Source organism: Somniosus microcephalus, chromosome 20 (assembly GCF_052327205.1).
Source record: "Somniosus microcephalus isolate GS21.2 chromosome 20, FLI_Smic_1.0, whole genome shotgun sequence".
In the NCBI taxonomy this organism is placed as follows: Eukaryota; Metazoa; Chordata; class Chondrichthyes; order Squaliformes; family Somniosidae; genus Somniosus; species Somniosus microcephalus.
In genome coordinates, this window is record NC_141006.1 from 11073648 (window position 1) to 11087955 (window position 14308).

At 47.0% G+C, this 14308-nt stretch overlaps 1 protein-coding gene across 2 annotated transcripts in view; it reads right to left on the reverse strand.

Moving 5' to 3' along the window:
• LOC147103058 (CYFIP-related Rac1 interactor B-like) overlaps positions 1–14308 on the reverse strand; it is an 82344-nt gene that overhangs the window by 43993 nt on the left and 24043 nt on the right. The window lies entirely within an intron of this gene.

Here is a 14308-nt window from a genome sequence, read left to right on the forward strand (position 1 = left end):
TTCGCCACCTTTCAGACTGAGATTAAGACTGACGATTCCATCGTGTCTTCAGGTCTGATTACTTGCAAAGTTGAACTCCATGAGGCCATTAGAGGTCACTGTATTGCCTCATCTGTCCTCACAACAGAAGTCTACGAATGCCTGGAACCAGAACTAGAGGTACCAGAACTAGGGGTACCAGAACTAGGGGTACCAGAATTGGGGAAATCAGAACTAGGGATACGAGCACTAGGAGTACCAGAACTAGGGATACCAAAACTAGGGATACCAGGACTAGGGGTGCCAGAACTAGGGGTACCAGAACTAGGAATACCAGAACTAGGGATACCAAAACTAGGGATACCAGGACAAGGGGTACCAGAACTAGGGGTACCAGAACTAGGGATATCAGAACTAGGTATACCAGAACTGGGGTACCAGAACTAGGGATATCAGAACTAGGGATACCAGAACAAGGGATATCAGAACTAGGGATACCAGGACTAGGGGTACCAGAACTAGGGATACCAGAACTAGGGATATCAGAACTAGGGATACCAGAACTAGGGGTACCAGAATTGGGACACCAGGACTAGGGGTACCAGAACTAGGGATACCAGAACTAGGGATATCAGAACTAGGGATACCAGGACTAGGGATATCAGAACTAGGGATACCAGAACTAGGGATACCAGAACTAGGGACACCAGGACTAGGGGTACCAGAACTAGGGATACCAGAACTAGGGATATCAGAACTAGGGATACCAGGACTAGGGATACCAAAACTAGGGATATCAGAACAAGGGATACCAGAACTAGGGATATCAGAACAAGGGATACAAGAACTAGGGATACCAGGACTAGGGATATCAGAACTAGGGATACCAGGACTAGGGATATCAGAACTAGGGATACCAGACCTAGGGGTACCAGAACTAGGGATATCAGAACTAGGGATACCAGAACTAGGGATATCAGAACCAGGGATACCAGAACTAGGGATACCAGGACTAGGGATATCAGAACTAGTGATACCAGGACTAGGGATATCAGAACTAGGGGTACCAGAACTAGGGATATCAGAACTAGGGGTACCAGAACTAGGGGTACCACGACTAGGGATATCAGAACTAGGGATACCAGAACTAGGGGTACCAGAACTAGGGGTACCAGGACTAGGGATATCAGAACTAGGGATATCAGAACTAGGGATATCAGAACTAGGGGTACCAGAACTAGGGGTACCAGAACTAGGGGTACAAGAACTAGGGATATCAGAACTAGGGATATCAGAACTAGGGATATCAGAACTAGGGGTACCAGAACTAGGGGTACCAGAACTAGGGATACCAGGACTAGGGATATCAGAACTAGGGGTACCAGAACTCGGGATACCAGAACTAGGGATATCAGAACTAGGGATATCAGAACTAGGGATACCAGGACTAGGGGTACCAGAACTAGGGATATCAGAACTAGGGATACCAGAGCTAGGGGTACGAGAACTAGGGGTACCAGAACTAGGGATGCCAGGACTAGGGGTACCAGAACTGGGGATATCAGAACTAGGGATATCAGAACTAGGGATATCAGAACTAGGGATACCAGAACTAGGAATACCAGAACTAGGGATACCAGAACTAGAGATACCAGAACTAGGGATACCACAACTAGGGATATCAGAACTAGGGATACCAGAACTAGGGATACCAGAACTAGGGATACCCGAACTAGGGATATCAGAACTAGGGATATCAGAACTAGGGATACCAGAACTAGGGATACCAGGACTAGGGATACCAGAACTAGGGATACCAGAACTAGGGATACCAGAACTAGGGATATCAGAACTAGGGGTACCAGAACTAGGGATATCAGAACTAGGGGTACCAAAACTAGGGATACCAGGACTAGGGGTACCAGAACTAGTGGTACCAGAACTAGGGATATCAGAACTAGGTATACAAGAACTGGGGTACCAGAACTAGGGATATCAGAGCTAGGGATACCAGAACTAGGGATATCAGAACTAGGGCTACCAGGACTCGGGGTACCAGAACTAGGGATACCAGAACTAGGGATATCAGAACTAGGGATACCAGAACTAGGGATATCAGAACTAGGGATACCAGGACTAGGGATATCAGAACTAGGGATACCAGAACTAGGGATACCAGAACTAGGGATACCAGGACTAGGGGTACCAGAACTAGGGATACCAGAACTAGGGGTATCAGAACTGGGGATACCAGGCCTAGGGATACCAAAACTAGGGATATAAGAACAAGGGATACCAGAACTAGGGATATCAGAACAAGGGATACAAGAACTAGGGATACCAGGACGCGGGATATCAGAACTAGGGATACCAGGACTAGGGATATCAGAACGAGGGATACCAGACCTAGGGATACCAGAACTAGGGATATCAGAACTAGGGATACCAGAACTAGGGATATCAGAACCAGGGATACCAGAACTAGGGATACCAGGACTAGGGATATCAGACCTAGTGATACCAGGACTAGGGATATCAGAACTAGGGGTACCAGAACTAGGGATATCAGAACTAGGGGTACCAGAACTAGGGGTACCACGACTAGGGATATCAGAACTAGGGATACCAGAACTAGGGATATCAGAACTAGGGATATCAGAACTAGGGGTACCAGAACTAGGGGTACCAGAACTAGGGATACCAGGACTAGGGATATCAGAACTAGGGGTACCAGAACTCGGGATACCAGAACTAGGGATATCAGAACTAGGGATATCAGAACTAGGGATACCAGGACTAGGGGTACCAGAACTAGGGATATCAGAACTAGGGATACCAGAGCTAGGGGTACGAGAACTAGGGGTACCAGAACTAGGGATGCCAGGACTAGGGGTACCAGAACTGGGGATATCAGAACTAGGGATATCAGAACTAGGGATATCAGAACTAGGGATACCAGAACTAGGAATACCAGAACTAGGGATACCAGAACTAGAGATACCAGAACTAGGGATACCACAACTAGGGATATCAGAACTAGGGATACCAGAACTAGGGATACCAGAACTAGGGATACCCGAACTAGGGATATCAGAACTAGGGATATCAGAACTAGGGATACCAGAACTAGGGATACCAGGACTAGGGATACCAGAACTAGGGATACCAGAACTAGGGATACCAGAACTAGGGATATCAGAACTAGGGGTACCAGAACTAGGGATATCAGAACTAGGGGTACCAAAACTAGGGATACCAGGACTAGGGGTACCAGAACTAGTGGTACCAGAACTAGGGATATCAGAACTAGGTATACAAGAACTGGGGTACCAGAACTAGGGATATCAGAGCTAGGGATACCAGAACTAGGGATATCAGAACTAGGGCTACCAGGACTCGGGGTACCAGAACTAGGGATACCAGAACTAGGGATATCAGAACTAGGGATACCAGAACTAGGGATATCAGAACTAGGGATACCAGGACTAGGGATATCAGAACTAGGGATACCAGAACTAGGGATACCAGAACTAGGGATACCAGGACTAGGGGTACCAGAACTAGGGATACCAGAACTAGGGGTATCAGAACTGGGGATACCAGGCCTAGGGATACCAAAACTAGGGATATAAGAACAAGGGATACCAGAACTAGGGATATCAGAACAAGGGATACAAGAACTAGGGATACCAGAACTAGGGATACCAGGACGCGGGATATCAGAACTAGGGATACCAGGACTAGGGATATCAGAACGAGGGATACCAGACCTAGGGATACCAGAACTAGGGATATCAGAACTAGGGATACCAGAACTAGGGATATCAGAACCAGGGATACCAGAACTAGGGATACCAGGACTAGGGATATCAGACCTAGTGATACCAGGACTAGGGATATCAGAACTAGGGGTACCAGAACTAGGGATATCAGAACTAGGGGTACCAGAACTAGGGGTACCACGACTAGGGATATCAGAACTAGGGATACCAGAACTAGGGATATCAGAACTAGGGATATCAGAACTAGGGATACCAGAACTAGGGATACCAGAACTAGGGATACCAGAACTAGGGATACCAGAACTAGAGATACCAGAACTAGGGATACCAGACATAGGGATATCAGAACTAGGGATACCAGAACTAGGGATACCAGAACTAGGGATACCAAAACTAGGGATACCAGAACTAGGGATACCAGAACTAGGGATACCCGAACTAGGGATACCAGAACTAGGGATATCAGAACTAGGGATATCAGAAGTAGGGATACCAGAACTAGGGATACCAGGACTAGGGATACCAGAACTAGGGATAGCAGAACTAGGGATATCAGAACTAGGGGTAACAGAACTAGGGGTACCAGAACTAGGGATACCAGAACTAGGGGTACCAGAACTAGGGATACCAGAACTAGGGATACCAGAACTAGGGGTACCAGAACTAGGGATATCAGAACTAGGGGTACCAAAACTAGGGATACCAGGACTAGGGGTACCAGAACTAGGGGTACCAGAACTAGGGATACCAGAACTAGGTATACCAGAACTGGGGTACCAGAACTAGGGATATCAGAACTAGGGATACCAGAACTAGGGATAACAGAACTAGGGATACCAGGACTCGGGGTACCAGAACTAGGGATACCAGAACTAGGGATATCAGAACTAGGGATACCAGAACTAGGGGTACCAGAATTGGGACACCAGGACTAGGGGTACCAGAACTAGGGATACCAGAACTAGGGATATCAGAACTAGGGATACCAGGACTAGGGATATCAGAACTAGGGATACCAGAACTAGGGATACCAGAACTAGGGATACCAGGACTAGGGATATCAGAACTAGTGATACCAGGACTAGGGATATCAGAACTAGGGGTACCAGAACTAGGGATATCAGAACTAGGGGTACCAGAACTAGGGGTACCACGACTAGGGATATCAGAACTAGGGATACCAGAACTAGGGGTACCAGAACTAGGGGTACCAGGACTAGGGATATCAGAACTAGGGATATCAGAACTAGGGATATCAGAACTAGGGGTACCAGAACTAGGGGTACCAGAACTAGGGGTACAAGAACTAGGGATATCAGAACTAGGGATATCAGAACTAGGGATATCAGAACTAGGGGTACCAGAACTAGGGGTACCAGAACTAGGGATACCAGGACTAGGGATATCAGAACTAGGGGTACCAGAACTCGGGATACCAGAACTAGGGATATCAGAACTAGGGATATCAGAACTAGGGATACCAGGACTAGGGGTACCAGAACTAGGGATATCAGAACTAGGGATACCAGAGCTAGGGGTACGAGAACTAGGGGTACCAGAACTAGGGATGCCAGGACTAGGGGTACCAGAACTGGGGATATCAGAACTAGGGATATCAGAACTAGGGATATCAGAACTAGGGATACCAGAACTAGGAATACCAGAACTAGGGATACCAGAACTAGAGATACCAGAACTAGGGATACCACAACTAGGGATATCAGAACTAGGGATACCAGAACTAGGGATACCAGAACTAGGGATACCCGAACTAGGGATATCAGAACTAGGGATATCAGAACTAGGGATACCAGAACTAGGGATACCAGGACTAGGGATACCAGAACTAGGGATACCAGAACTAGGGATACCAGAACTAGGGATATCAGAACTAGGGGTACCAGAACTAGGGATATCAGAACTAGGGGTACCAAAACTAGGGATACCAGGACTAGGGGTACCAGAACTAGTGGTACCAGAACTAGGGATATCAGAACTAGGTATACAAGAACTGGGGTACCAGAACTAGGGATATCAGAGCTAGGGATACCAGAACTAGGGATATCAGAACTAGGGCTACCAGGACTCGGGGTACCAGAACTAGGGATACCAGAACTAGGGATATCAGAACTAGGGATACCAGAACTAGGGATATCAGAACTAGGGATACCAGGACTAGGGATAACAGAACTAGGGATACCAGAACTAGGGATACCAGAACTAGGGATACCAGGACTAGGGGTACCAGAACTAGGGATACCAGAACTAGGGGTATCAGAACTGGGGATACCAGGCCTAGGGATACCAAAACTAGGGATATAAGAACAAGGGATACCAGAACTAGGGATATCAGAACAAGGGATACAAGAACTAGGGATACCAGGACGCGGGATATCAGAACTAGGGATACCAGGACTAGGGATATCAGAACGAGGGATACCAGACCTAGGGATACCAGAACTAGGGATATCAGAACTAGGGATACCAGAACTAGGGATATCAGAACCAGGGATACCAGAACTAGGGATACCAGGACTAGGGATATCAGACCTAGTGATACCAGGACTAGGGATATCAGAACTAGGGGTACCAGAACTAGGGATATCAGAACTAGGGGTACCAGAACTAGGGGTACCACGACTAGGGATATCAGAACTAGGGATACCAGAACTAGGGATATCAGAACTAGGGATATCAGAACTAGGGATACCAGAACTAGGGATACCAGAAATAGGGATACCAGAACTAGGGATACCAGAACTAGAGATACCAGAACTAGGGATACCAGACATAGGGATATCAGAACTAGGGATACCAGAACTAGGGATACCAGAACTAGGGATACCAAAACTAGGGATACCAGAACTAGGGATACCAGAACTAGGGATACCCGAACTAGGGATACCAGAACTAGGGATATCAGAACTAGGGATATCAGAAGTAGGGATACCAGAACTAGGGATACCAGGACTAGGGATACCAGAACTAGGGATAGCAGAACTAGGGATATCAGAACTAGGGGTAACAGAACTAGGGGTACCAGAACTAGGGATACCAGAACTAGGGGTACCAGAACTAGGGATACCAGAACTAGGGATACCAGAACTAGGGGTACCAGAACTAGGGATATCAGAACTAGGGGTACCAAAACTAGGGATACCAGGACTAGGGGTACCAGAACTAGGGGTACCAGAACTAGGGATACCAGAACTAGGTATACCAGAACTGGGGTACCAGAACTAGGGATATCAGAACTAGGGATACCAGAACTAGGGATAACAGAACTAGGGATACCAGGACTCGGGGTACCAGAACTAGGGATACCAGAACTAGGGATATCAGAACTAGGGATACCAGAACTAGGGGTACCAGAATTGGGACACCAGGACTAGGGGTACCAGAACTAGGGATACCAGAACTAGGGATATCAGAACTAGGGATACCAGGACTAGGGATATCAGAACTAGGGATACCAGAACTAGGGATACCAGAACTAGGGATACCAGGACTAGGGGTACCAGAACTAGGGATGCCAGAACTAGGGGTATCAGAACTAGGGATACCAGGACTAGGGATACCAAAACTAGGGATATCAGAACAAGGGATACCAGAACTAGGGATACCAGAACAAGGGATACAAGAACTAGGGATACCAGGACTAGGGATATCAGAACTAGGGATACCAGGACTAGGGATATCAGAACTAGGGATACCAGACCTAGGGGTACCAGAACTAGGGATATCAGAACTAGGGATACCAGAACTAGGGATATCAGAACCAGGGATACCAGAACTAGGGATACCAGGACTAGGGATATCAGAACTAGTGATACCAGGACTAGGGATATCAGAACTAGGGGTACCAGAACTAGGGATATCAGAACTAGGGGTACCAGAACTAGGGGTACCACGACTAGGGATATCAGAACTAGGGATACCAGAACTAGGGGTACCAGAACTAGGGGTACCAGGACTAGGGATATCAGAACTAGGGATATCAGAACTAGGGATATCAGAACTAGGGGTACCAGAACTAGGGGTACCAGAACTAGGGGTACAAGAACTAGGGATATCAGAACTAGGGATATCAGAACTAGGGATATCAGAACTAGGGGTACCAGAACTAGGGGTACCAGAACTAGGGATACCAGGACTAGGGATATCAGAACTAGGGGTACCAGAACTAGGGATACCAGAACTAGGGATATCAGAACTAGGGATATCAGAACTAGGGATACCAGGACTTGGGGTACCAGAACTAGGGATATCAGAACTAGGGATACCAGAACTAGGGGTACGAGAACTAGGTATCCCAGAACTAGGGATACCAGGACTATGGGTACCAGAACTAGGGATATCAGAACTAGGGATATCAGAACTAGGGATACCAGAACTAGGGATACCAGAACTAGGAATACCAGAACTAGGGATACCAGAACTAGAGATACCAGAACTAGGGATAACAGAACTAGGGATACCAGAACTAGGGATACCAGAACTAGGGATATCAGAACTAGGGATACCAGGACTAGGGGTACCAGAACTAGGGATACCAGAACTAGGGATATCAGAACTAGGGATACCAGAACTAGGGGTACCTGAATTGGGACACCAGGGCTAAGGGTACCAGAACTAGGGATACCAGGACTAGGGATACCAGAACTAGGGATATCAGAACTAGGGATACCAGGACTAGGGATACCAAAACTAGGGATATCAGAACAAGGGATACCAGAACTAGGGATATCAGAACAAGGGATACAAGAACTAGGGATACCAGGACTAGGGATATCAGAACTAGGGATACCAGGACTAGGGATATCAGAACTAGGGATACCAGACCTAGGGGTACCAGAACTAGGGATATCAGAACTAGGGATACCAGAACTAGGGATATCAGAACCAGGGATACCAGAACTAGGGATACCAGGACTAGGGATATCAGAACTAGTGATACCAGGACTAGGGATTTCAGAACTAGGGGTACCAGAACTAGGGATATCAGAACTGGGGTACCAGAACTAGGGGTACCACGACTAGGGATATCAGAACTAGGGATACCAGAACTAGGGGTACCAGAACTAGGGGTACCAGGACTAGGGATATCAGAACTAGGGTATCAGAACTAGGGATATCAGAACTAGGGGTACCAGAACTAGGGGTACCAGAACTAGGGGTACAAGAACTAGGGATATCAGAACTAGGGATATCAGAACTAGGGATATCAGAACTAGGGGTACCAGAACTAGGGGTACCAGAACTAGGGATACCAGGACTAGGGATATCAGAACTAGGGGTACCAGAACTCGGGATACCAGAACTAGGGATACCAGAACTAGGGATACCAGGACTAGGGGTACCAGAACTAGGGATACCAGAACTAGGGGTATCAGAACTGGGGATACCAGGCCTAGGGATACCAAAACTAGGGATATAAGAACAAGGGATACCAGAACTAGGGATATCAGAACAAGGGATACAAGAACTAGGGATACCAGGACGCGGGATATCAGAACTAGGGATACCAGGACTAGGGATATCAGAACGAGGGATACCAGACCTAGGGATACCAGAACTAGGGATATCAGAACTAGGGATACCAGAACTAGGGATATCAGAACCAGGGATACCAGAACTAGGGATACCAGGACTAGGGATATCAGACCTAGTGATACCAGGACTAGGGATATCAGAACTAGGGGTACCAGAACTAGGGATATCAGAACTAGGGATATCAGAACTAGGGATACCAGAACTAGGGATACCAGAACTAGGGATACCAGAACTACAGATACCAGAACTAGGGATACCAGAACTAGAGATCCCAGAACTAGGGATACCAGACATAGGGATATCAGAACTAGGGATACCAGAACTAGGGATACCAGAACTAGGGATACCAAAACTAGGGATACCAGAACTAGGGATACCAGAACTAGGGATACCCGAACTAGGGATACCAGAACTAGGGATATCAGAACTAGGGATATCAGAACTAGGGATACCAGAACTAGGGATACCAGGACTAGGGATACCAGAACTAGGGATAGCAGAACTAGGGATATCAGAACTAGGGGTAACAGAACTAGGGGTACCAGAACTAGGGATACCAGAACTAGGGGTACCAGAACTAGGGATACCAGAACTAGGGATACCAGAACTAGGGATACCAGGACTAGGGGTACCAGAACTAGGGATATCAGAACTAGGGGTACCAAAACTAGGGATACCAGGACTAGGGGTACCAGAACTAGGGGTACCAGAACTAGGGATACCAGAACTAGGTATACCAGAACTGGGGTACCAGAACTAGGGATATCAGAACTAGGGATACCAGAACTAGGGATAACAGAACTAGGGATACCAGGACTCGGGGTACCAGAACTAGGGATACCAGAACTATGGATATCAGAACTAGGGATACCAGAACTAGGGGTACCAGAATTGGGACACCAGGACTAGGGGTACCAGAACTAGGGATACCAGAACTAGGGATATCAGAACTAGGGATACCAGGACTAGGGATATCAGAACTAGGGATACCAGAACTAGGGATACCAGAACTAGGGATACCAGGACTAGGGGTACCAGAACTAGGGATGCCAGAACTAGGGGTATCAGAACTAGGGATACCAGGACTAGGGATACCAAAACTAGGGATATCAGAACAAGGGATACCAGAACTAGGGATACCAGAACAAGGGATACAAGAACTAGGGATACCAGGACTAGGGATATCAGAACTAGGGATACCAGGACTAGGGATATCAGAACTAAGGATACCAGACCTAGGGGTACCAGAACTAGGGATATCAGAACTAGGGATACCAGAACTAGGGATATCAGAACCAGGGATACCAGAACTAGGGATACCAGGACTAGGGATATCAGAACTAGTGATACCAGGACTAGGGATATCAGAACTAGGGGTACCAGAACTAGGGATATCAGAACTAGGGGTACCAGAACTAGGGGTACCACGACTAGGGATATCAGAACTAGGGATACCAGAACTAGGGGTACCAGAACTAGGGGTACCAGGACTAGGGATATCAGAACTAGGGATATCAGAACTAGGGATATCAGAACTAGGGGTACCAGAACTAGGGGTACCAGAACTAGGGGTACAAGAACTAGGGATATCAGAACTAGGGATATCAGAACTAGGGATATCAGAACTAGGGGTACCAGAACTAGGGGTACCAGAACTAGGGATACCAGGACTAGGGATATCAGAACTAGGGGTACCAGAACTAGGCATACCAGAACTAGGGATATCAGAACTAGGGATATCAGAACTAGGGATACCAGGACTAGGGGTACCAGAACTAGGGATATCAGAACTAGGGATACCAGAACTAGGGGTACGAGAACTAGGTGTACCAGAACTAGGGATACCAGGACTATGGGTACCAGAACTAGGGATATCAGAACTAGGGATATCAGAACTAGGGATACCAGAACTAGGAATACCAGAACTAGGAATACCAGAACTAGGGATACCAGAACTAGGGATACCAGAACTAGGGATACCAGAACTAGGGATATCAGAACTAGGGATACCAGGACTAGGGGTACCAGAACTAGGGATACCAGAACTAGGGATATCAGAACTAGGGATACCAGAACTATGGGTACCTGAATTGGGACACCAGGGCTAGGGGTACCAGAACTAGGGATACCAGGACTAGGGATATCAGAACTAGGGATACCAGGACTAGGGATATCAGAACTAGGGATACCAGACCTAGGGGTACCAGAACTAGGGATATCAGAAATAGGGATACCAGAACTAGGGATATCAGAACCAGGGATACCAGAACTAGGGATACCAGGACTAGGGATATCAGAACTAGTGATACCAGGACTAGGGATATCAGAACTAGGGGTACCAGAACTAGGGATATCAGAACTAGGGATACCAGAACTAGGGGTACCACGACTAGGGATATCAGAACTAGGGATACCAGAACTAGGGGTACCAGAATTAGGGGTACCAGGACTAGGGATATCAGAACTAGGGATATCAGAACTAGGGATATCAGAACTAGGGGTACCAGAACTAGGGGTACCAGAACGAGGGGTACAAGAACTAGGGATATCAGAACTAGGGATATCAGAACTAGGGATATCAGAACTAGGGGTACCAGAACTAGGGGTACCAGAACTAGGGATACCAGGACTAGGGATATCAGAACTAGGGGTACCAGAACTAGGGATACCAGAACTAGCGATATCAGAACTAGGGATATCAGAACTAGGGATACCAGGACTAGGGGTACCAGAACTAGGGATATCAGAACTAGGGATACCAGAACTAGGGGTACGAGAACTAGGTGTACCAGAACTAGGGATACCAGGACTATGGGTACCAGAACTAGGGATATCAGAACTAGGGATATCAGAACTAGGGATACCAGAACGAGGGATACCAGAACTAGGAATACCAGAACTAGGGATACCAGAACTAGAGATACCAGAACTAGGGATACCAGAACTAGGGATACCAGAACTAGGGATATCAGAACTAGGGATACCAGGACTAGGGGTACGCGAACTAGGGATACCAGAACTGGGGATATCAGAACTAGGGATACCAGAACCAAGGGTACCAGAATTGGGACACCAGGACTAGGGGTACCAGAACTAGGGATACCAGAACTAGGGGTATCAGAACTAGGGATACCAGGGCTAGGGATATCAGAACTAGGGATACCAGAACGAGGGATACCAGAACTAGGGATACCAGGACTAGGGGTACCAGAACTAGGGATACCAGAACTAGGGATATCAGAACTATGGATACCAGGACTAGGGATAGCAAAACTAGGGATATCAGAGCAAGGGATACCAGAACTAGGGATATCAGAACCAGGGATACCAGAACTAGGGATACCAGGACTAGGGATATCAGAACTAGTGATACCAGGACTAGGGATATCAGAACTAGGGGTACCAGAACTAGGGATATCAGAACTAGGGGTACCAGAACTCGGGGTACCACGACTAGGGATATCAGAACTAGGGATACCAGAACTAGGGGTACCAGAACTAGGGGTACCAGGACTAGGGATATCAGAACTAGGGATATCAGAACTAGGGATATCGGAACTAGGGGTACCAGAACTAGGGTTACCAGAACTAGGGGTACAAGAACTAGGGATATCAGAACTAGGGATATCAGAACTAGGGGTACCAGAACTAGGGGTACCAGAACTAGGGATACCAGGACTAGGGATATCAGAACTAGGGGTACCAGAACTAGGCATACCAGAACTAGGGATATCAGAACTAGGGATATCAGAACTAGGAATACCAGGACTAGGGGTACCAGAACTAGGGATATCAGAACTAGGGATACCAGAACTAGGGGTACCAGAACTAGGGATATCAGAACTAGGGGTACCAGAACTAGGGATACCAGAACTAGGGATATCAGAACTAGGCATACCAGAACTAGGGGTACCAGAACTAGGGGTACCAGAACTAGGGATATCAGAACTATGGGTACCAGAACTAGGGATACCAGAACTAGGGATATCAGAACTAGGGATACCAGAACTAGGGATACCAGAACTAGGGGTACCAGAACTAAGGATATCAGAACTAGGGATATTAGAACTAGGGGTACCAGAACTAGGGATATCAGAACTAGGGGTACCAGAACTAGGGATACCAGAACTAGGGGTACCAGAACTAGGGATACCAGAACTAGGGTTATCAGAACTAGGGGTACCAGAACTAGGGATATCAGAACTAGGGGTACCAGAACTAGGGATACCAGAACTAGGGATACCAGAACTAGGGATACCAGAACTAGGGATAACAGAACTAGGGATACCAGAACTAGGGGTACCAGAACTAGGGATATCAGAACTAGGGGTACCAGAACTAGGGATACCAGAACTAGGGGTACCAGAACCATGGATACCAGAACTAGGCATTCCAGAACTAGGGATACCAGAACTGGAGATACCAGAGCTAGGGATATCAGAACTAGGGATATCAGAACTAGGGATATCAGAACTAGGGATAACACGACTAGGGATACCAGAACAAGGGATATCAGAACTAGGGATATCAGAACTAGGGATATCAGAACTAGGGATAACAGGACAAGGGATAGCAGAACTAGGGATATCAGAACTAGGGATATCAGAACTAGGGATAACAGGACTAGGGATACCAGAATTAGGGATATCAGAACTAGGGATAATAGGACTAGGGATACCAGAACTAGGGATATCAGAACTAGGGATATCAGAACTAGGGATAACAGGACTAGGGATACCAGAATTAGGGATATCAGAACTAGGGATAACAGGACTAGGGATATCAGAACTAGGGATATCAGAACTAGGGATAACAGGACTAGGGATACCAGAACTAGGGATATCAGAAATAGGGATATCAGAACTAGGGATACCAGAACTAGGGATATCAGAACTAGGGCTATCAGAACTAGGGATACCAGAACTAGGGATACCAGAACTAGGGATACCAGAACTAGAGATACCAGAACTAGGGATACCAGACATAGGGATATC